Here is a 25,600-nt window from a genome sequence, read left to right as displayed (position 1 = left end):
TAGAATCACAACAACTTGACAAGCAGTCTAGTTCAGAATCCAGAGGACATCTCCAAAATATTCACAGTTTTGAGTTTTTGCTAACTTTGATAAGTATGGAAGTGATTCTCCGAAAGATTAATGTGTCATCTGAATAACTTCAGAGAAAGGATCTTGATTTGCCAAGTGCGAATGAACTAATTGAAGTGACGAGAAATGAACTTGTTGACCTTTGATACAAATCGTCAATGAGACAATGGAATTGGCAGGAAAATGTGAAAACAGTTGAAGACCACAACCGAAGAGCTTTACCATTGATTAATGCTGACCTTCTCTCAAGTCTATGGAAAAAGGACGTGCATACTCGTCCTTAGCACTTAAAGGGTTAAGGAAGCACTAATTGAGCAATAAACTAACAGAAATACTTTGTTACTACTACTGTAGGAAAGAGACTTGGCCACTATAAGCACTCTGAGGATAGAAAGCCACACACTGAACCGTTAAAGCAAGAGGTAAGTCTCTCCCCCTTAGATAGGTTTGTAAGTGAGTTGGATGCTCGTTTTCCAGATAACATAGGGCTTATCAAGGCTGCCTACATGTTCAATCCAAGGGCTCCACATTTTTTAGATTCCACATCTGCAAATGTTCTTGCTGAGCACTACCTAGGGGACCACTTAATTGAACAATAATAACCGTCACATTGTTTATACCGTTATACCGTTCATACCGTTAAGTGTGCTTTTCAATCTGATTTGGAAAGGTTGCAGTAAGCAAGTGCTGCGCAGTCTTGGTCTTGCACTGTTGGATGTGCCGTCTGCCAAGTAGTTTCAGTTAGAGCAGTTTTTAATGCCATTCCATAAACAACACATGCTTGACACAAAATCAATATGTTAGCAATAGGAAGAATAGATACAGTGCCAAGAAGGAAAAGGGTTTACTTTGGGGTGGCGGTTTTGGGGTTTATATATTTATAATGGATAATGTTCTCTAAACATATGGCAACCGGGGGATTTCCCTGGTTCTATCATTGAATTTACATATAATAAGTCACACTGCGAAATTCACTGATCTGTCGGTATTCCCTGCTGCCATACCAAAGGGTAACATGTCCGTGATTACTGAACACCTTTTGGCCCGCAAGTAAACTAAAGGCTGTAACGTAAAGAGAGAGTGCGTGTGTATGCGCACAAGCGTATACTACCATCAGCCTCCATTGATCTGTGGCATGCAGGTTATCAAGATGGCAACATGTTCATCTTCACCAGTAGCCAGTGGGGGAGCAAAAAGCCTAAATGACCACTTAAGAAAAGCTATTCATTTTGCTTTGCCAGTTGCAGCAGGCCCACCCCCCTCTCCACACGTGTGTTTGTGTTTGGTGGAAGCAAGGCATTTCAGTGGAAAGTATGTTGAAAAGCCCAATTCTGGCCCTGGGTGCCTGGTTTTGTTTGTGATGATAAATCTGTCAATTTATGACCTTTTAGAAAATATTTGTTAAGATTAGTTAACTCCACCTGCTATACCGCGATAACCATGATATACCGTCATTTGGCAAGAAGGTTATCGTACCGTCATAAAACTAATACCGTGACACCCCTAATCCAGAGTGTGGGGTTTCCCTGCTTTTCAGCATACCACCACCAGCACCACAGCCAGTGTTCCATGACATCAAAACAGCACCTGGCATATGTGAAGTCTCTTCTCTGCCAAACACCTGCAGCGCCACCACCAGAGTTATGTGTCTTGATCTGTTGCCATTGAATAGTCGCAGCCCTCCTCATTGGTTTCCAGTCACCTAAGCAACAACCTGCCTTTGAGTCAGAATCTTCGCCTTCCATGAAGACAGGCATGCACCATTTATTCCAGAGCCCAACTTTTTTGCCATTGAAACAGCAGCACCACACAAGTCCGTCAAGCCATTATGCTCAATCTGGTAAGAAACTAAATGTTAAGTCTTATGATCAGAATAGTGAAGGAAGAGCAACTGTTGGGTATTACCCAAACGTCTATACAATAGTGCTAATTGTTTGAATGTGTAATTCTATGGAGAGGTACGGGGTCTAGAGGATAATGAACATGTAGGAACAGCCACCTAGGCATATACAGGGTGTTGGTGAGTGTGGGTTTTTTTTGCAGGAATAATGAAGTCCATGTATTAACCGCAAACAGTACAACTAAACACATCCTACTGGCAACTTTTCAAATCAGAAAAAAACGGGGTAAGTGCCAAAATAATTGAATACTGTGGATGCCATTGACAATAAGAACACATGTTCTCTGGTGAAATATTCTCCCTCTCCCCTTCTATCCTGACTTTCCCCTATCCCTCTAACCGCCCCTCACCCCCAGAATGTGATTTCACCCTGTAGTCATGTTGAAATACCAGGGCAGAACCACACAAAGAGGAGATTTGGGTTCATCCACTTCTCGTGGTAACATGGGCCTTGACACACTGATATATTTCCTACAAGAATGGATCATCATGTGTAGCCTTATTATGTCACATTACAGTGATATCGTAACCATATTTTTCTTAGTGTACAGAGGGACGATGCTATATGACATCACGTCATGTGATGTCACTTGGGGCAGGCTCAAATGAAATCACTTTCAGTGATGTCATCGGGAAGTCAAGGGTTGTGTGATGTCATTTCTGCTACCCTTGGCATTTTGTAACAACAGCTTTATCATTAATGTGTGAAGATTAATTCACCACAGCGTGCACTGTTTGCATGAGTGTTTACACTTTGCATTAACATTGTCATCTGAAACAGCAAAGTTAAACTTGAATTGCAGTAGCATTCAATTCCTGTTGTGTTACTGAAGCTATTTCAGTGGATTCATAAAAAGAAAGACTGCTGTTCTGTTCAGCCACCAATATTTGCTTTCTGGAAGGGACAGTTTCCTCCCTTTGTTTTTCAGTAACAGCCTCTGTCCACTTGCTTTTAAATCAACACTGTACAGGAACTGGCAGTACATCCAGCTGAGGAGCATCCTGTAAACATAGATGGTTATATTCTACAACACATTCCACATCAGCAGCAACTTTAGACTACTTAAACGCTATTAGATATAATCCCATCAAACCTCTTACTCAAGACAATGCCATATAAGACATGCCTTCCTTAAGCACAGTGGGGCCAACATCTATCAATGCAATATCTAAACTTAAACCTTGAGATATGTACACTGTGATGGCATGGGCAGACATAGATGTCTTTAGAAAGGCGAAACCGTGCAGAGGTTCCCCCTACCAACTGTGTTTTTGTAATTTGGCCAAACTGAACAAGAATTAACTGTACAGAAGTACTCTGGGAATAAGGCACAAAACCAACTACTCTTCCCATTGCTCCTTTAATAAATCCAATCTCCACATTCATAGCTATTTCTCAACATAACTCCAGATTTGACACACAATTTTAAAGTTGGCTCTAATCCTGCTATTCGCAAAATCGACTTTTCCAAGGCAGCCAGATGCGTCTTCACTTTCCTATTTAATTCTAATAGCATTCCTTGGCCTTTCAAAACATCTCCAGACTTTTATGTCAACAATGGGCCTCATTACGAGTCTGGCGGTAACCGAGCCGGAAAAACCGGCAGGTTAACGCCGGACTCGTATTACCATTCCGCCTCTGTGATTCCCGGAAATACTGGGGCATTACGACCCCGGTGACCCGGGAATTCTAGAGGTGGAATTCTGTAAGTCCCCATTCCCATGGAGTCCCATAGGAGTCCCATAGGACTCCATGGGAGTGGGGAAGTGGAAACACCGGCACCATTTTGTAATGGTGCGGTGTTTCCATGTCCGCCTGCAGGCGGGTGCTGTTAAACCCACCAGGTCAGACCTGGCGGGAGTGACACCTCCCGTCTGCAGGACTCTTAATCAGCCGGTCCGGAAAGAACGGTGGTGGCGGATTTACCACCACCGTTCTTTCCGGACCGGCTGACTCGTAATGAGGCCCAATGTCTTAATGCTCACCTGCCATCATTACATAATTGAATTGATTATGTAATAAGCAACAAGCAAACACATTGTATATGCCTTTCTTGCAAATCGAACATAACCTTAGATGTAGTGCATCCTTTGTGGTATATGTTAGAAATGAGTCTGTTTTGTGAGGCCTTGTTTGCACCATCATTCATCACTACCACACGGAAATCTTTTAACATATCTACATACTCAAGATCTGCAGATTGCCTCATGTTGACAGTAAATTCATGATATTGTAAATATGCCGAGAGGTTCACATTTCTTATACTGCCAATTCATTTGTGCATATCTTTACTATGAAGGGACTTAAAAACAGGCTGACACTTGAAAGGAGTTAACTGCAGGAGATCCCAAAATCAATTGCGTGTTTTCCACCAAATGGTTCCTCATGGTGTCTTCAGCACATCCTGCATTCTCGAAAGTATGAAAACAAGCATGAGATGTGATACCATGCTAACTTCATCCACAATGAGATCTTTTCTTTTCCAGAGAATCCTACCAACTTAATGAGCAGCTTCTCCAGAGAGTTTCTGGAAATCCAGCTTGTTGTCATGTTCAACAGGTAACATCAACAAGCGGTGCAGAGTAACACCTCTTATGTTAAACACTGCCAAACCATTGGGAGCAGTCACAGCACAAGACAGAGAACAGCTTGTCTTTTCCTGACCAAATGCTTGCATGTAATGAATTAAAAAACAATTCCTTGTTCCAGCTTGTCCACTTACATAGAGCAACAAAGGACACATATCTGCATGTACTCACGTTTCGATCATGGTCAAGGCCATTACAAATATGTTTATTAACTTGTTTGAAAATTGTTTCCTGCTCATTGTTTAGTTTCTCTACTAAACTCTTGATTAAAAGTGGTTTTCAAAGAGCCTTTTGACTGTTATCAACAGACTCTTAAATTCCTTCTGGAGTTTCATGTGCAATTTCAGCGGTCACATTTTCCTCCTGTTGCATTTACTCCTCTAGCATCCTTAAGTAAGTTTCAAATTTGGGATAAAAGATATCCCCTTTTTTGTTCTCAAGCTGCTTGCACTAAGCAACTTCACACAATATAAACAACTGCAAGATACAAAAGTAAAACAGTTGTTTTTTTTCTGCATTTTCACAAGACAGCTTAATGTGTTTGATCAGTGGTGCTTTCTCATGTTCTACTAGGTACCCTGGACAATCACGTAACTTGAAATATCCCTCTTTACCTGTGCCATCCACATTGTGACATGAGCACATGTTCTCCATAACACCAGGGCTCTTTTGATCATATGTGTCAATCAAATATGTTTAAAGTACATCCTTACTGTACAGCAGTGTTTTGCCAAATCTTTGATTTCACACAGTGGTGTCAGCATGCGTTCCCTACAAATGGCAGGTACAAGGCTCAACCACAAAATATTGGAAGGTCGTCCACGAAGAGGAGCACTGGTAAGTCTCTCAGAAGCTTCACATGCACCACTCTCATGGTGAAAGAGTGCTTTGATTCCAAAACGAAACAACTTCTGACTCTAGCTCTTATCCGCTGTAATATTAACCCAATCCTCATTTGCTTTGCTCTTTTCAGCTTTGGTCTGATATGCTGTAACATACAAGTACAAATACTGTTGTCTGCTACATTTCCAAAGTTCTCACTCCAAAGCAGAGCTATGACAGCACTGTAGTCATTAATGAGTTAGGATTGTTCATGGAGTTTTAGTTTGTATGTTTTTTTGAGTGATTTTCTAGTCATGGTGTTGAACAGAAGACATGGCACTGTTCACCTGACGTCTTCTTAAGCAATATTTACTGCACTTGTGCATTTGGAAAACGTAAGACCTTCAATGGCAACTCTGCATTGTCATCCTCTGTTGGAAGAGAACAAGTCACATATTTCTCAATGTACTCAAAAACAGTGCTGTCCGGTACTTCACCAAACTTTGGGACATCTCTCACCCTCAAAAGCATCTGAATGTGAGGTGCTCCTCTATCCTGATACTGATTCCTCCCAAAAAATGTTCAAGAACTTCAAGATGTCCACTTCCCTTTTTTCCTTTGGATAGAGATGTTCTGATTTGATCAATTAATTCTGTAATGTGCTCTGTGTTCACTGTAGTACATGCACTTTGGGCATTCTCCGTAGCACAAATCACTCAGAATGTTTATCTTTCTGTTGGGAATATATTCATCATAAGCATTAACCAAAATGTAAATACTTTTTAATACATTTGAGTGCCACTTTGGTTCAGAAAATAGCTCAGTGTGTTAACCACCTGTTGCAAAGATCTTTTTTCGTATGCTTGAATCACTGTAGCAAATTTCAGCTAGATTGACAGCCTTTTTCCCCTTTGAGGTTCATAAACCTGAGCGCATACTTTGTTGATAGTAACGCATATTGTGTTACAAAGCAATGGAATTGCACGAGATATCACGAGTATTAACAACTAACAAACACAGCATCGATATGGTGAAGGTCCAAATGAGAGTTGTGAAAACTGGGGGCCTCCCCCAATGAAGAGCATGAAGTGTGAGTTGGGAGAGGTGCTTGGGTAGCCACATTTGAAACTCAAACTCAAAGTGCTGGGCTCATATCCCAGCGTTGCCAATAGATGATACATGCAGTGATCCTGGGCAAATCATTATATCTCACTGTCTAGCACTGTGCTGTCTTGTGTGTAAAGAAGGTTTGCCTACTCACATTTTGGTGGCATTGTTTAAATGGTTGCTTATTCTTTGTTTTCATTGAGTGGAAGGGGTTGTAGACTAATGAAAGAGGACCAAATGCCACATGATTTGGGCTAGTTTATTTTCAGGTCTGTGTATCTCACACAAAGAAAAGTTATTTTCTGTGCATTTGCAGATGTTCTGTAGCACATCATGAATGCGAATATGCGAGTCTAATCTTTAAAATACGGCAGTAAAACCCAGATGCGATGTGTTGGGCTCACGTCAATTAGTATTCTGCTGCTTGTAGGCGTCCCTTGATGATTGAGAACATGAAGCTAGAATCATTCTCCTTTTTGCACAGCATGTTTCTGTAAAGTGTGTTTTTGTTTTTAAATCTTGCCACGTTGGATTATTAGGTAAATTGTGCACTTTCCAAATAGGTTCTACAAATCAGGTTATTATTTAAATAATTGAAGTCAAACACTCAAAATAATTGCAACTTGGTGCAACAAAAAACCGGGGAAACAATATGCTAAAGCGCAGAAATTACAGATTGAACTCAAATCCATATTCATTTCTTACCCAAAGTGTGTGACCCTGGGCAAATAATTCTTTCTCAATTGCCTGTTCCTAAATATTTCACCATTGTAAGCCCCCTAACGTTCAACTGTTAAAAAAAGCCTCACTCAGGTGTCCACCCACTATAATGATTGTACTTTATATGCATTATTGATATAATGCACCCCACAAAGTCATTTGTTTCTTTGCTCACTAATTCCAGGACCATTTGATGGACCAAGGTCCTCTTCGAATCTCAGTCTATGTTCGTAGACGTACACCTTCCTAGTAGCTGTCAATCCGTATCCACTATCTATGCTATGGTATGTGTACCTTTCTCGTTGCTTCAAGTCTGGCTCCTGGATCCATGCTTGAGCAGTTTTACATTCTATAAGGCTGTGCATCTAAAGCTTGTGTCACAAATTCAGAAAGTGTACCTTTTTTTTCACACAGCTACTGATCTGATTCTTGCATCTATGCTACAGCCTGTATGACTTCCTCAAGTCGGCTATAGATAAAAAGTGACCTGTACCTGCTGTAGAACCCAAGTGCCCTCTTCGTGGACTGCTAATGTTGCTCTTAAAACGCCACTTACTATGTTGATTCCAGCAAGAATGAAGGAAGTGGCAGAGGGCAAACATGCATATCTTGATTGCTACCGGGGCACCATATCAAGCTTTGGGATGTGATTGTAAAAGGTTGGGGATAGGACACGAATCATTCATGGTGCTTTACTTTGTTTGATTTGAGTGTGTTCCCAAACATGTTTGTGCCAGGGACCCCAAAGTCCCTTATAATGGCTCTGCACTAAACAAATGGCCTCATTCCAACCTTGCCGGTTTCCTGGCGGTAAACCCGCTTTTACTGTTTCCAGCACTCAGTCTGGCGGCATTGCCATCGGATTGCGAGTGCCAGAGGGACAGAGTTAATCCCATAGGACTCCATGAGGGGCATTGCCGGTGCCGGTAATGAGGCCTTTTATTGCTGGTAGGGTGCCTGCCTTGCCTCCAGCATTTAGCTAGAGGTAACCCAGGTGCCCCACCGGCAAACCCGTGTTCGGCTGGTCCGGTAAGGTGCCGGTATCCATGAATATCACCACTTTTACACCAGACCGGCTGACTCCGAATGAGGTCCAAAGTATTTTAAACCAAACTCTGAACTTCACTGGAATGTAATGCAACTTTGAAATACCTGGAGAGATATGATACATGATTGGGAGGTGTCATTGCATGAAAGGCAATGCACTAGAGGGTATATCCCTACTCTGTCAAGGACCGGGAAATCACTAAACCACAAAACAAAAAAGTGTCCTGACAGGTTCACTAAACATATATATAAATTTAATTTATAATAGACTTCTCAATACCAGAAATATGGCACAAGCTATCTAAAGTATTTCCTAGGTATGTGTTTTACAGTTTTCTGTGTCCACCTAAGTTTTCATAGGGATACATTTTACAAAAATCACCATTTCGTACTTCTGTTTAAGCATTATACAGAAGTAACTTTTTATTATTTCAATTATTACTCATAAGCAAGGTCTGTCAATTACCAAGCACTATTAGCTCAACATAAATTCCAAATCAAGCACAATATGTACAAAAAAGAACCAATAAATATCCATGTTCATGTACACAGTATTTCATACAATGCAAAAGACAGTTATATACACACATTAGAAAAAAACATTTGAAAAAACTTTTTCTCAGAATAGTCAACACCATATAAATTTTGAAGTTGATAGGCCCCCACTCAGAGGTTGAAACCATATGTCTCTGGATTATAAATTTTCAGTTCCATTGGGGGCATTTTCAATTGGTTAGCTAAACTCAAGGTCTACTAGCTAAACTCGGGGTCTACGTGTGACACCAGGATAAATCTAGAAGGTGTCATACTCGCACACGAATAAAACAGAAAGTGCGAGTAAACTACGTTTCGGCGGAGTGGGCCATTCCGCCTTCCTCAGGACCAGTAGAAGTCGTGACCCCTGAGGTGCAGAAAAAATAAAAAAGGAGAAAAAGACAAGAAACATAGTCTCACTAGGAACCACAGGATACCAATCAAAATACCTCAAAATAATGTGTCCCGTGACTTTTAGGGCATGTAACTACAAGGTCCACAATGCATTGGGCTCATAAGTCTGTGAAAGCAGAGTGATGTACATGAAACCAATCCTGCTATGAAGGGAGCCTGTGGGACATATTCACCTCTTGTGCAAAAAACAAAGAAGCATTATTTTAAAAGAACTGGATAAAAACCAATGTAAAACCATTAGTAATGTGTCATGAAGCAGACATATGTATAGAACTTTCAGAGAGCATAGCCACTAGACCATGGAGCGAGGTTAATCAAAAACCAAAAGTTACAGTTAAAAAGTAGTGCAGTGCAATCCAGTTTTGAAATATAAACACCTTGTATGTATCTGCACTAATGAGAAAAAGTGCACCAAAAAGTGTAAAACACCAAATGTGCGCACTCACGTGTCTGGGGCTCAAGCTCAGATTCGTTCCTTCACATTTACAAATTGACGTTACTGTTTCAAAGGTGAAATCAACATATGGAATTAGTGTAGGCGAACCGGCATTAGCATAGTAATCCAGAGGTTGTAAACAAAATACATATTGGCAACAACCAGTCGTTAACTCTACCTTTAAATGGGAGAAGCTGTGCAGTAGTCGCTTGGCGTCTCTCTATAGATGCAGGGCACTAGGATGTTATTCAGGAAGCCTTGCACAATTCAAAAATGTGCCCGGCATGGACTGGAGCCTCCCGCTCCATTATGTTTGAAATCTACAACAGAATGGCATGGTCAAAAGTTGCCGCTTGTCCACATAAAATAAAGGGCAATGCGGAGGCTAAAACAAGGCTGCCTAGATTTGTTACCTTTGTGCTGAAACCGTGATGTGCAGGTTGTGCCTCTCTCTCTCAGAGCTAGAAACGAGTGTATCAGAGAGTCTTGCAGGCATGACCATAGTACACCTAACTAGCATGCGAGCCTCGGCAGGAACCTCGCCTTGCAACAGCGCCACAGGAGCTGTGTGGTAAGAAGTGGAATAGCAACCAAATGCTTCTAAAAACGAAAGAGGCACAAATACACGGTGATATTCATTAGTCTGCAATCCCTCGTTTTCATGCACCAACAATTGAATCACATGGGCTAAAAGGAAAAACAAAATAGAGTCAGCTGTGTGCAGAAGCACATCATCTAGATGTAAAGGGTGGCAGAAATATCCTGCAGATGCACCTCAGTGTAAATCCCCACTAAAGGATACACATATCTCCACTCATGCCTACTGCAGACGATACCTTAAGGCATGTATTATTAAAGGCGTTGCTATGCCCACCTAAAAGTAGACTCCTCATTTAAACCTTTAGTTTTATTCATGGAGTCAAACCTATAAATCCATCTCGCCTCCTTGTACAGTAAGGTTTTTTGTGTGTTCATGCTGTTTTTCACAACATCAATCACCCACCATTTGAGGTCATCTGGAGAGTGTTGCAATTCCAAAAAGTGTGATACCATTGGGGCTGCATGGTTACGACATCTAATTCTCGAACGGTGTTCACCGATCCTTATGGAGATGGCACGAGTGGTCTGGCCTACATACCTCAAGCCACAAGGGCATTCAATGCAATAAATCACATTGCATGATTTGCAATTGGACATGAATCTAATGTCCCATTGTTTTGTACCAATCTGGAATTTTAAGGTTTTACTCGTAAATTTGCACGCCCTGCAATTCCCGCAGGGAAAGTGTCCCACAATGGGACGTAAAACTCGTTGACTGATGTTAGTTCTGTGATCAGATTTTGCATGCACCAATTGATCTCGAAAGTTCTTTGATCTTTTAAAGGCGAACAGAGGCTTTCCTAGATTGGGTAAACAGGTAGAAATCATAGGCCAATATTTCATTAGGGCCTTTTTCACTGCAAAGGATTCAGTGCTGTAAGTAGTGACACAGGCAACCCTCTCTTGTGTAGGGGTTTGAATTTTGGGTGTCAATGGGCTCTCTCTTGTTGTGAACCTCGCCCTTTTAAGGGCTTTCTTTACTAGTTTTTTAGGATATCCGCGTTCTCTTAAGTCTCCAGCTAGTTGGTCTGCATGTTTATAATAATCTGAGACTGTAGTACAGTTCCGTCGGAGTCTAAGGAACTGGCTGTATGGCAAATTTTCTTTCAGTGCCCTCGGATGAAAACTGGAGAAATGTAGAGTGGTGTTACGATCTGTAGTTTTTTTTATAGAGAGAGCAAGATAGATAACCCATATTGGCAGTAATTTGTAGGTCCAGAAAATTGATTGTATGGTGGTCATACTCCATGGTGAAAGTAATAGTATCGTGTAGTCCGTTGAGATATGTTAAGAATTGCCCAAGTAGTTCTTTGTTCCCTTCCCAGATGAAAATAATATCATCTATATATCGGTACCATTTGGAAATGTGTGAAATAAAGGGATTGTTGTCACTTAGTACAAATCTGTCTTCAAAGTTAGCCATAAACAATATCGCCAAACTCGGGGCAAATGCTGCACCCATCACCGTACCTCCAATTTGGAGGTAGAACTGGTCTGCTTACTTGAAGAAATTTTTCTGTAAGGCAATGGCCATAAGTTCTACAATGAATGCTGCTGGTACTCTTTGTTGGGTGGCGTTATGGATAAGTTGCTGATGTATAATATCTATTGCTTCTTCCTGTGGTATATTAGTATAAAGTGCCTGGATGTCCATTGTCACTAATAGCTGCTGCTCGTTGTCAAAACTGGTTCCTTCAAAGATGTTAATGGTTGCAGTAGTGTCTTTAAGATATGTTCTAGTCTGCTGACTGATCGGTTGTAAAAATAGATCAACAAATTTGCATAGTGGTTCCAACAGGGAGCCACAACCTGACACAATTGGTCTCTGTGGTGGTCTAGAGGAGTGCTTGTGTATTTTGGGGAGGGCATAGAAAGAGGGGGTCCTTTTTTCCGAATTGGTTGCTATTCCACTTCTTACCACACAGCTCCTGTGGCGCTGTTGCAAGGCGAGGTTCCTGCCGAGGCTCGCATGCTAGTTAGGTGTACTATGGTCATGCCTGCAAGACTCTCTGATACACTCGTTTCTAGCTCTGAGAGAGAGAGGCACAACCTGCACATCACGGTTTCAGTACAAAGGTAACAAATCTAGGCAGCCTTGTTTTAGCCTCCGCATTGCCCTTTATTTTATGTGGACAAGCGGCAACTTTTGACCATGCCATTCTGTTGTAGATTTCAAACATAATGGAGCGGGAGGCTCCAGTCCATGCCGGGCACATTTTTGAATTGTGCAAGGCTTCCTGAATAACATCCTAGTGCCCTGCATCTATAGAGAGACGCCAAGCGACTACTGCACAGCTTCTCCCATTTAAAGGTAGAGTTAACGACTGGTTGTTGCCAATATGTATTTTGTTTACAACCTCTGGATTACTATGCTAATGCCGGTTCGCCTACACTAATTCCATATGTTGATTTCACCTTTGAAACAGTAACGTCAATTTGTAAATGTGAAGGAACGAATCTGAGCTTGAGCCCCAGACACGTGAGTGCGCACATTTGGTGTTTTACACTTTTTGGTGCACTTTTTCTCATTAGTGCAGATACATACAAGGTGTTTATATTTCAAAACTGGATTGCACTGCACTACTTTTTAACTGTAACTTTTGGTTTTTGATTAACCTCGCTCCATGGTCTAGTGGCTATGCTCTCTGAAAGTTCTATACATATGTCTGCTTCATGACACATTACTAATGGTTTTACATTGGTTTTTATCCAGTTCTTTTAAAATAATGCTTCTTTTTTTTTTGCACAAGAGGTGAATATGTCCCACAGGCTCCCTTTATAGCAGGATTGGTTTCATGTACATCACTCTGCTTTCACAGACTTATGAGCCCAATGCATTGTGGACCTTGTAGTTACATGCCCTAAAAGTCACGGGACACATTATTTTGAGGTATTTTGATTGGTATCCTGTGGTTCCTAGTGAGACTATGTTTCTTGTCTTTTTCTCCTTTTTTATTTTTTCTGCACCTCAGGGGTCACGACTTCTACTGGTCCTGAGGAAGGCGGAATGGCCCACTCCGCCGAAACGTAGTTTACTCGCACTTTCTGTTTTATTCGTGTGCGAGTATGACACCTTCTAGATTTATCCTGGTGTCACACGTAGACCCCGAGTTTAGCTAGTAGACCTTGAGTTTAGCTAACCAATTGAAAATGCCCCCAATGGAACTGAAAATTTATAATCCAGAGACATATGGTTTCAACCTCTGAGTGGGGGCCTATCAACTTCAAAATTTATATGGTGTTGACTTTTCTGAGAAAAAGTTTTTTCAAATGTTTTTTTCTAATGTGTGTATATAACTGTCTTTTGCATTGTATGAAATACTGTGTACATGAACATGGATATTTATTGGTTCTTTTTTGTACATATTGTGCTTGATTTGGAATTTATGTTGAGCTAATAGTGCTTGGTAATTGACAGACCTTGCTTATGAGTAATAATTGAAATAATAAAAAGTTACTTCTGTATAATGCTTAAACAGAAGTACGAAATGGTGATTTTTGTAAAATGTATCCCTATGAAAACTTAGGTGGACACAGAAAACTGTAAAACACATACCTAGGAAATACTTTAGATAGCTTGTGCCATATTTCTGGTATTGAGAAGTCTATTATAAATTAAATTTATATATATGTTTAGTGAACCTGTCAGGACACTTTTTTGTTTTGTGATTGCATGAAAGGCAGGCAGCTGATTTCTGAATTCTTTATAGCTGATACCCAGCCTTAATATTTAAAACCAACACAGAGAGGCCACATGAAGCTGAATTGTTGCACACACTCAAGAATGTTTGGCTCTTGCATTCTAAGCGCTGCTGCCCAGCACGATGTGTCAATGGGCGCAGCTAATCCTTATGTACAGCCACATTCAATATTGCCACACTTTTGTAGTTATGCTTCACTACATTACTGGGCATTGTAGCCTTTGGCCTTCTTTGTTTTCAAGACCATATATGCCACTTTTCAAACCCCAGACTCAAGGTTTTTGAACCGGATGCTTCCAGCCCTTGAAGATGAGTAGCAATTCCCTAGAGATAGATGGGGATGCAGATTTTAATCAAACATCAATAATTCAGATGACACAAACAGCTTGCCAAAAGTTTGTCTGTTTTAATGCAAGTATTTAAAACAGAGAGTACAACGAACATCAGCAATCGCTTGATACTCTAACTCTCAATCATTTCATAAAAAAGCTTGGTTCTTAAACTCATAATCGGTCCTAGCTGACGTGTTGACCTGCATCATTACCAACGTCATCCTACGTGGCAAACTACTAAAACCTATCGGGAAGGGGGATTGGTTCTAAGTGAATAAATAAATATAGGTGTTATATCTGTATGAAGCAATGGAGAGAAAGTATTGGATATTTAACATCAGGTGGGGCAACTAAGCCCTCCCTTCAAAATGGCCACTATGAACGTCACTAAATGTACAACGTCCCATTGGCTACATAAACTATAGGACCCCCAGCTATATGGTCCCCTAGAATTGGTTGGCTTCTAACCCCTGTCAGTAACTTTCCACCTACGTGAGAAGTACGCAGACCGAACAACCAGGTGCGGGTGAGCTTGTCTTGATACCAGCTTCCCATCGATTAAGAATACAATCCATCATCACCTCCATGGTTCAGTGTCAATTAGCACTTTGAAGTTGGCCTTGAGTCTGTACTGTTCTATGGGACTTTTTTAAGGAGTATGGGAACTCTCTGGCTTCCGTATGTAAGTGCAATCTTCTCATGTGTCCAACTTTCTTCCATCACGTGACTAGACACCACGAATTGAGCCTTTTCGTGTATTTGATTTTATTCTTCAACAGTCCTCTGACATCCTTTTGCTCTGCTTGACCTTCTTGAACAGGATTTTCTGTTCTTTCACATTAATTGTATCGAATGTCGGCCAACTCCAGTTCTGATAACACCTTGGCTTTCTTGGCTCATCCAACTTCTTAGCTGAAATATATTCTTTTTAATTCAATTGCTTTTGTAACTGCGACACTGAATTGAGGCCTTCCTCGTTGCTCAAGACTGCTTTATACGTAGTGGAAACATTCATTCTTCATTTAATCCTTATGTATCTATGAGGTATATATGTATATGTTGGCGCTTGCCGCGGTCTAACTTATTTAAAACCATTTGGCTAGCTTCATGATTGCTTTGCTGCTTGCGTTTCATTGCATCTGTACACGTTTAAACTAAGTATCTTCATCATGTTTGTGGCATAAGTTTCTTTATCTTGATCCCAAGATGTCACATATCCTTGGTATTTCTTTGTTCTTTATAAATCATCTGCCTCTCTGGTCCGTTATTTTTCTATCCGGATTCGATTCAGCTTTGTATGACATCACCATTCATCCTGGTCTTTCAGCTTCTTTGCTTCATTAGGAATCTCGTTCAAATGGCCATCATATTGTCTTGGATGCAAGTATGGTTTCCTCAATGGGTACTTCACCTCCCATATTCTTTTAGGTATAGGTATTCTTATGGGTACTGCACAGAGACCTCCCCCTTCACTTTGCTGGTTTACTTGTTCAGTATACGTCACATATTTTGGTTCATATATTTCAGGTAATGCAGGTGGGGCAGGTGGAGTGGGGGTGCTTGGCTCCTTCTCTACAATTTCTTGGTGGTGACAGCAACAGGTCCTGACAGTTACTCTGTGTGCCAAGAAGGTATTGAATTGAGTACTGTGTGCTAGGAAAATGTACATGTTAGAGCTCAGTTAGGCCTCAGGGATTTCTCAACTATTGATGATACCCTGCCTAACGCTGCATCAGTCATTGCTAAGTACTTACTACATAGGCACTGTTTATTTCTTTCAAAATTGAATTAGTTGTAATAGAGCCCTATTTTTTTATTATATTTAATTAAATGCATGCATTTTATATCCCTACCATGCACTACATTTCCTTGTAGCAGTGACAGTATGCCATGGATGTTTTTCTTTTTTTTGTAGCAGTCGTCTAGTCAAAATTATTATCATTGATAACGAGCAGAGGAAGAAAAGCAAAATTAGATAATTGGTGGCGAGAATCAAACCCACGGGTCCTGTGACCTCTATCTTTCCAGGTGAGGGTTCTGACGTCTGGCCCACCATTGTTTGTCCATAATGTGTTCCAGAACTCTTTTTTTGTGCCTGAGAATGGTATGTCGGTTTGCATTTTGGTCTGGTCATAGATGCTCAGGAGCTTTACCCCTGTTTAATCTCAAGGATACAGCAAGTGGTGAATTGACAGAGAATTTCGCACAGGGCTCCATGAACCATATATCTGGTGCCAAAATATTTGTAATATGTTAATCAAATGCCAATAACAAGGGGGACCGATATGTGCGTATCGCTCTCACTGACAATATGAATTAATTTCCATTGGGCATTTCATTGTAGGAATTGAATTGTAATTGTTTATTAGCTGGGGTTTCTTCTGGATCCAGTTACTCACGTTTGTTTTTGTCCTTTTGTAGCAGAATATCAACATGCTTTCCCTAGGCCCATTCTGTGTAACCCATTTCTGCACACAGCACCCACTCCAGGCCTGGCAGATCTTGCCAAGCCCCAACAACCTGACGTCACACCTTTGCTGCTTTCTTTTTCCACCATTACCTTACTTAGTTTCTGGTTTCTCTTATGTTATGTTCAATACAGTATATGCAAAAGCTATGCTAACTGAACCCCAGTAGAAGGTAGAAACCACAAGGCCTAACTGCTGTTTGGAAGCCATATGTTGTAAGAAATGTTTACCGTTATGCAAACTGTCTGGTAGCGCCCACCTGGATTTGGGCCAATGTCACATTATATCACTGATTTGTCTATATAAGCCAATGCTTCTCTGTAATCCTCAAAGATGGCCATTGCAAATCTGTGAGACTTGCTGTCACACTCTCTCCAAATCTCAGCTGTCATTTGTGTCAAATAATACACGATTATCACTCAGCCTTGCGTGCGTGTCCTTATTTTTCATTATTTCTCATACAAAATGATTCCTTTTTACAGTCCCTATCACACATGTCTGGCCCATTCTGAAATTCAGAGAAGGACTCTCTTATGCTATAATTGATGCAGGGCTGATGTGCATTAGGTCTTAAAGGCTTGCTGTACCAAGGTAATGGCCTGAGCGTAGCAAGAGCTATTGCCAAGGATGACGGGCTCTTACCAAGATAGTACAGCCTGACCTTGCGGCCATTACCACCATTAGAATCCAGTTCTGAAAGAAAACACATTTTGCAGTGTGAAAAAAACAGCAAAGCTAAGCTGTGCGGGTCGGACCTTTTCTAAATCCTACGGATTGGTGAAAATAGCACCACTCTTTTATCACCAGGTTTTACCAACCATTTTACAGATTTGTAGGATTATTTTTGATTTGGTAGACGGAGTTGGTGACCAGAGTAGATTTAACCGTTCTGCCTACTCTTCCAAAGTCCAACAAATCAGTAAAAGTGGCAACAAAATTGGCTGTACAATTTTACTGCAATTTTTACCTATCCACAGGATTTTCTTTGGTGGTAATGTACTAAACCCTATGGAGTCAATAGAATTAGAAATAAAATTGGTGGTACACTTTTACTGTGATTTTATTTCTGATTTGCAAACATTTCCTTGATTTGGCAGGTGCACTGGGGGAGCTGAGCAGATGTATTTTTTTCATAGTATTGTTGACATACTTGCAGCCAATATGGCTTTGTATATGTATGAATAATACCTATTTTTCTAAATATATAAAATCATTGTGTACATCATCTCATCATCACACAACTATACAATTAATACATATTCTGTCATTGAAATCTGAATACACTTCTGATAAAACCTCATTAAATGGTGTATACAGTTTACATCATTACCTTCCATTAAAATATTCCATAACAAATACACATCCTGATCACAATTTCATGTGGTTATGTCTTATATTATTCAGACCAACACAATACAACATAATGTGCTCAGAAGATTCGTTTCCCCACATAATCTACATAGTCGTTCCCACCTTGCTATGCCGATTTTTGCACCTTCAAACTCCAACACTCTTGTAACATTACATTTAAACAGCAAATATTGCCTAATTATGATACTACTTGGATATGCTTCAATATACTGTGGCACCTGCTTCCGTTCCATCCAATAGCAGATAAAACAACCACTGATCACATTAGATGCCAGTCGTACCATGTCTACCGCCCTCCTTAATTCACGTGTGTTTCGCTTAACCAATTTCTTCTGTGCTAACATGATAGATCCATGTGTACTTTCTTCAAACCCTGACAACCAAATTGTATACGTTGCCAATAGCTTCCCCAGGGTCGCAAACCGTTCATAATTGTCCAATTTTCTAGCAGCAAGAAAATACTCGACCATAATTGTCCAATTATCAAGTCACAACAATTTTGCATACGACATAGTCCGTTTCTTATAGGTCTCTGCTGTCACACTTATGAGATCGAACTGCAGGTGTATGTTTTCTACAGGTAACGACTTGGGCATTCTAAACAGCAAACAAAGAATTTTACTTTCAAGTTATCTAATATCTACTTGAAACTTGTCGTCCCACACTTCGACTCCATACAACATACATGGTTCACTTTTGGCCGAGTATAGGAGCAAGATGATCTTAATTGAACAACCACCCTGACTTCTGGTAATTTACTCAGAACACATGCAATTCTCATACAGTCAGCCTGAATATCCTTCCAATGTTTGGCCCAGTTCAACTTATCATTGATTAAAACACCCAAGTATGTATAGCTACTAACTATTTCAACAGGTTTAGTGTCAATTTTCCACACGTATTTAGGTTTACATTTTCTTTGACCTATAAAAGCCATCATTTTTGTTTTGCCAATATTAATACGAAGACCGTTTTTCCTAGCGTATTCACAAGCATTCTTTTTAGCCCACTTGTGGTGTCATCCAATGATAACAAGTCATCTCATAGCCGAGCCAGCCTATTTTCAAAGTCCCTACTTTCACTGGGCTCACTGCAAGTTGGTTAAAGATCTCAGCTAAATCTACAAGATATAGATGATCAAAAGAGGGTTGAGGCCAGTATGCATCTGTGTTTCACACTCCTGGGTGTGGGGAGCAAATTGGATACTCTACTTTCCCCATTCAGTCGTACTCCTACACGTATGTCCCAGTGCAGCCGCATGATCATTGTTAACAGGCCATGAGGAATACTCCATGCAATCAGTTTTGTCCATAGTCAATTCCTCATGACTGTATCAAAGGCTTTACTGAAATCTATATATGCACCATACACTGGAAGTTGATGTCTGGTCCAGGCGTATTCCACAGCAGACACCAAGATAAGCAAGTTATGCATGGTACTAGAGTGGCTTCTAAAGCCGATCTGGTTAGGTGGTAAGATATTTGCATCCACTATCCATTGATTTAACAAGAAACTAGCAGAAATCTTAGCAGCTATATGTAACATAGCGAACATTCGATAGTTTTTCCAGCAGCCTTATTTATGGACAGGTAAGATATTACTTTCTCTCCAGGAACTTGGCACCTAGCTATATTTCCCAATGTTTTCCAATAGTATACATAGAGCTTGGGCCCAAATAACCGGGGACATTCTAACTAAACCATTACATGTCCCATCAGGTTCAACAGCCTGAGAGGTATGCAGCTTCTCAATGATCTTGGTAACATCCAACAATGAGGATTTTATTCGGCTCCGGCCGAACAGTTTCTAGCTATTCGGCTCTTGCCGGATACTTTGACATTCTCATTTTAATACAATGCAACATGAACTCGGAGTCAAATATAGACTTCAGTTTGCATAACTAAATAGAATTAGACCAGACAAATTGCTATCACACAGCTGAAAAATATCTTATATTGTAATCTGCTCTTTAGGGCATGTTCTGTTACAGCTTCTTAGACAAAAAAGGTGCTCATCTTTTATACTTAGCCTGCAACAATACAGGATCATCTTTTCTTTTGGCAAATGTTTATATGCAATGTCCACTTTTTTCAGTTGGAAAAAACAAACTGAAAGAAATGTGCATAGATACTTTCAGTTCCTGTCATGTCACTTCCCATTGCGTACATCATAGTCCCCCCTTTTCTTTTTTTAAGGACTTGAGTCCTGATTTTAACATCATCTGATATTTTATCAGGAAATTATAAGGTGCATATATTTGTGTATTAACGAGAAAGAGTGGCTACGATAAGTGAAAAATGAGCAGCATTTGTTTGAGTCAGGTGAATAGTTGTGAGATGTAGTTCACGCATTTCAGATTTCCTCTTGACTTGTGTCCTTCATGAGCCAACATGCACCATCATATACATTTCTATGTGAGCTATAAAGAAGTTTCGAAACTCGACCACAGCGACTTTGCAACTGAATAGAGAATGCAATGCATCTGGTTCACATATGCAACCATCTTCTGTACATTTGGTCCCAACATTTTGTTTAAATCTGCTTTATTTCTGGCTTTTATACTTTAAAGATGCTACGTTAATTTCAATGAAGAGAAATAAAAGTATAGAATGCATTTAAAATGGTTCTTTATTTGTTTTTTTAATAAGTGTGTTTTTTGAAGTTTGGAATTATTAAATAAAGCAACTAATAAAGCGGAGTGGCGGCGAGTGGCAGTCCTGCAGTATACCTTGCCTGCAGAGTCTGCTTTCCCTGTCTTCATTGGAGGTGAACTCTATAACTACCTCTACAGTCCGTGGAGCGGACGCGGAGTGGCGGCGAGTGGCAGTCCTGCAGTCATGGCAGGCGAGGCTGCGAGGACTGCCACCTCCCCAACCTCTCTATTCACTGACTTGGAAACAAAACACTGGATGCGCAGTTTGCGTCCTCTCTCTATTTTGGAAGAACTGACAATCGCCAAACATAACCAAGTCCACTGTTTCTCCACAGCTTCTAGCTTAAATGGAAAAACAGGAAAAACTGACAAGCCGGCAACGACACTGCTCAACAATAAACAGCAACGGAGGAAAGCAGCCGTTCTTATGGCCCCTTCAGCGTTCTCGACGGAAGAAAAACAACGAGAAATGATGCCGGAGCCAGAGCCAGGAGTTTCTGCAACATCAACCACAGAGGACTTGCATCTTGAAGTCCAACTCACTGGGAGCTTCGTGGACCCTGTGAACACTGTCCCTCTGGCGCACTCACCTATTGGTCCCAGAGGGGATACTAGGTCCGTGCCGCCCAGGGGAGAGGATCCAGGCCCGCAAGGCAGTACGTCGTCGTCGTCCAAAGCCCCTGACGCAGCCTTGAAGACCGGCAAAAACCGAAGTCAGCCGCACGAAGAAGGTCCAGCAACTGCCGAGTCCGGAGCGGTCGAACCCTGCAATCGCGTCGCCGTTGTAGTCATCATACACTGCGACGCTGCCGCTGGAAAAGGAGACCCCGCCCCGCGGGGGCGTGGCCTATCGTCATCTGCATCGGCATCGAGGACTTTCCTCGAGTCTCTCCACCAGGATGGGGAACTCGTTTGCAACGATCGGGAAAATCCAGGAACTGCTCAAATAAGGGCAGATAAGCTGTGCTCTACTTAAATGCCGGCCAGGTCAAAACAAAGTAAACGCCCCAGACATTCACCGGCAGCCCATAAAACAACAGAAATTAAACGCCTTAAAGGCGGTAAAAAAGACAACAAAAAGAGAAGGCTGCTTTTAAATAAGGGCATAGTCACAAAGATAAATAACAACAACGGCCTGACAGCCTATTCGAAAAGGTCAGGAAAGGCAATGCAAAACACTACCTCACAAAACTTGCTCACCAGGTTTTTGAATCCAAAAACTTCTCAATACTCTCATTGTACACCAGAGCTTACGGACACTGAAATTTTGGAAGCACTAGAGGAAAACCCCCCACCATCAAAATACAGGAAGACTGTTCACCTGACATACCACCCACAAACGTTGGCGATTCTAGCTACCGCTATTTTACATCAAAAGGAGGTGCAACATTCCAACACCTCAGAGGCTACGCCACCTCCGTTCAACCAGAATTCCCAGCATAAGCGATGACAAGGAGCGTGACGTTGGCCTACCAACCAATACAAACGAAACAGTCAAGAACTCTCCACCGGTGACCACAAAAGAGCAAGTGTTAACAATTCCCAGCCCGGAAGATTTCCAACCTGATCCTCAAACTTCTTGGTCAGGCTCCGGGCCTCCTCCAGACCAGCAAAAGTATGAGTCTACTCTGACGGCGGATTTGGCCCAACCTACAACGCCAAATAACGCCTCCACGTTGGACAAAGAAAATTTTAGAAGTACTGGTCGTGAGACGGAAAGCCCAAAATCAACTTCTACATTACCAGCTAGGGCCTCTCACAGAAGACACTCTCTCGACCATCCTCCCACAAGATATTATCATAAATCTTATGAGACGGCCTCTACTGTTTTTTCGCCACAAAGAAGTCCTAGCGACCAAGTCAAATCGCCTTCAAAAGTTCCATCAGTGAAAAAAACAGACATTTTTTCCATCATGTCTGCAATTTCAATAGGCTTCACCCCATTCACCAAACTTTAAGAATCTTTAAATGAGACTCTTAAGGACCACACTTCAATTCAAGCGATGATGTACACTAAACTCATCTTCCTGGAGGGTTACGTGATGGCCCACGAAGAGCGCCTGACACAAGCCAAAGACCAAAACCATCACTTTACTTCATCTCAACACAAATCGAGAAAGGAAAATCCATCACTTGCCGGCTCACCGCATAATAAAACCACGAGAGAGGTGGGAGAACAAACCTCCTTGCTCATAGATTTGACAGTGCAAACTACCACCAGAAACTGTCAAACCCAAACCGACAACCAAAACGAATTCAACAACAAAACCCAGAGGCCAAGATGAGAGAAAGGAAGTTGTGCTGGTAGTGGATGACACCTTCCCCCCAGACACAGGAAACCCCTTCCAGAGCCAAAGCACTGAACAAGCCTTTAAGATCTTCACCAAAAAGAAAACGGATAAGGATCAAAGCAAAAGGAGCGATTTCCAACCTTCCAAGCCCAAGAAACAACAGGAATCGTCAACTAAATCCAGAACTAAACTGAACAGAGCTGACCCAGAGTGTGCTAGAGTGGAGACTAGATCCTCGTCAACCCAGAGTACTCCCACCCCCCAGAATACAGCAACTCACTCTCCCAAAACAACTGAAGACTTCATGACCCAGGAATCTTTAATGAACATTAGCCTGCACTTAGAGGAATGCCACCCATCAGACCCCATTGAGGAAATAGCTGAAACGCAAGGAAAAATAGAAATCCTAGGGGGCCATCATTTCAGCTTAGACGCCACTCCAGAAGAAGTGTGCTTAAACCAACCTGCACCCTTCCTCACATTAGAAGAACGTCGTAACAAAACAATTCAAAACTCAAGGAAACTGGAACCGAAAGCAATGAAACATCAGCCAACAACTCAACAAAAACAAAAAACAACGTCTAGCTCTTATAAGGTGAGGGACACTAGACCAAGGTTTGGCTCACAAAGACATCACGCTCGGAGCCACGAAGTCTGGAAAGAGGAACAGCCACAAGAAAAAATGTCATGCCAAGAAAAACCCGAGCAAAGTAACCGAAAACAAGAAACTAAGGTTCTGCATTACAGATCCAAAACAGAAAAATACAATAAGACCTCCAAAGCCCCACAAGAACGACTGTGGGTCCTCAAACTGGAACAAATTCCAGGAAACCACAATGATGTGATTTTGAATAGAAGCTCAGTACTAATACTATTCAACCATGTGCCCAAGCTGAGGACAATTAAAACGGATGACCTAAAGATTGTTGATCCAAGTCACAGGAAAGGTAAGGCGCAAACATATCTTCATATTTCTTCAACAACGATTAAAGACCTACTAAGAAGAGAAGCAAAAAATCTACTGAAGATGGGATACGACCTCACAGAGTCAACAAACAGTAGAGATAATTCTCGCACTATGCCCCTCGCCCCGAGGGGAAACGGAAAATCCCAAAGTGACTATACAAAAACTAAATCAATTACTCAAACATTCCAAAGAAACGGGGAACATTCGATGGCCAGAATAGAGCAGAGTGAGAACAGCGACACTACAACCCACGCTTCACCCGGTTCAAAGGGGCAAGTCAAACCTATCTCGAAGTACGACGCAACAGGCTCAAAAATGGACCTGAACATTCGAATGTCCACTACAAACATTCCATCTTGGGAAAACTTGCGAAAAACATTCAGCCAATCGGTACAACCTTCAACGTCGGACAAAACAGGAACCTTATCCAAGTCTACAGCAACAAGTCTATGGGCTTGGCTTCCAAAAGCACTAACATCAAAGAAATTCCAATAGCAACTCAAGTACTTGGACATCAGCCACATAGACCACCAGTCAACAGACGTGGGCAGACATGAAATCCGTCTATGTTCTTGGAACACGAGGGGTTTCTACCACTTAACCAACCCAGGCGAAATCCATCTAGGGGATTATGATATACTGGGGGTAATTCATAGAATTCAGCGCACAAGTGGCGCACGTGGCTGGCGCACAGTGTGCGCGTGCGAATCCCTGCGCCATCTGCGTGCGCCAAAATACATTTCTGCGCACAGCGTATTCATGGATTCCAGCCACCAAAACCAGCCGTGGCGCACAGTGGCGCAGCGACCCTGCAGCAGCGCCAGTTTCGCCCCCAAGAACGCCCCTTGCGCAGGGAAAAGCCATCAAAATCCTCAATCCAGCGCAAAGGGCTCCGCTAACCCTGTACCAGCACGGCAAGCGGGCTACGTGTATCACTGGGGTGCGCGGGAAGTACCTCACGTCATTTCAGCTGGGTACGTGTATTTCAGGGGTGCGCTGGAAGTTCCACACGCGATTCCATCAGGGTACATGTACATCAGGGGTGCGCGGGAAGTTTCACACGTGAATTCAGCAGGGTACGTGTATATCAGGGGTGCGCGGGAAGTTCTACACGCGAATGTCTTGGGTACGTGTATTTCGGGTTGCGCGGGAAGTTTCACACGCGATATCAGCAGGGTACGTGTATTTCAGGGGTGCGCTGGAAGTTCCACACGCGAATGTCCTGGGTGCGTGTATTACAGGGTGCGCGGGAAGTTTCACACGCGATATCAGCAGGGTACGTGTATCTCAGGGATGCGCTGGATGTTCCACACGGGAATGTCCTGGGTACGTGTATTACGGGGTGCGCAAGAAGTTTCACACCCGATATCAGCATGGTACGTGTATTCCAGGGGTGCGCTGGAAGTTCCACACGCGAATGTCCTGGGTACGTGTATTACGGGGTGCGCGGGAAGTTTCAAATGCAATATCAGCAGGGTACGTGTATTCCAGGGGTGCGCTGGAAGTTCCACACGCGAATGTCCTGGGTACGTGTATTACGGGGTGCGCGGGAAGTTTCACACGCGATATCAGCACGGTA

The sequence above is a fragment of the Ambystoma mexicanum genome, chromosome 7q, assembly GCF_040938575.1.
Source record: "Ambystoma mexicanum isolate Mex_15411 chromosome 7q, UKY_AmexF1_1, whole genome shotgun sequence".
Taxonomy (NCBI): domain Eukaryota; kingdom Metazoa; phylum Chordata; class Amphibia; order Caudata; family Ambystomatidae; genus Ambystoma; species Ambystoma mexicanum.
Note: the sequence above shows the minus strand (reverse complement) of the source record.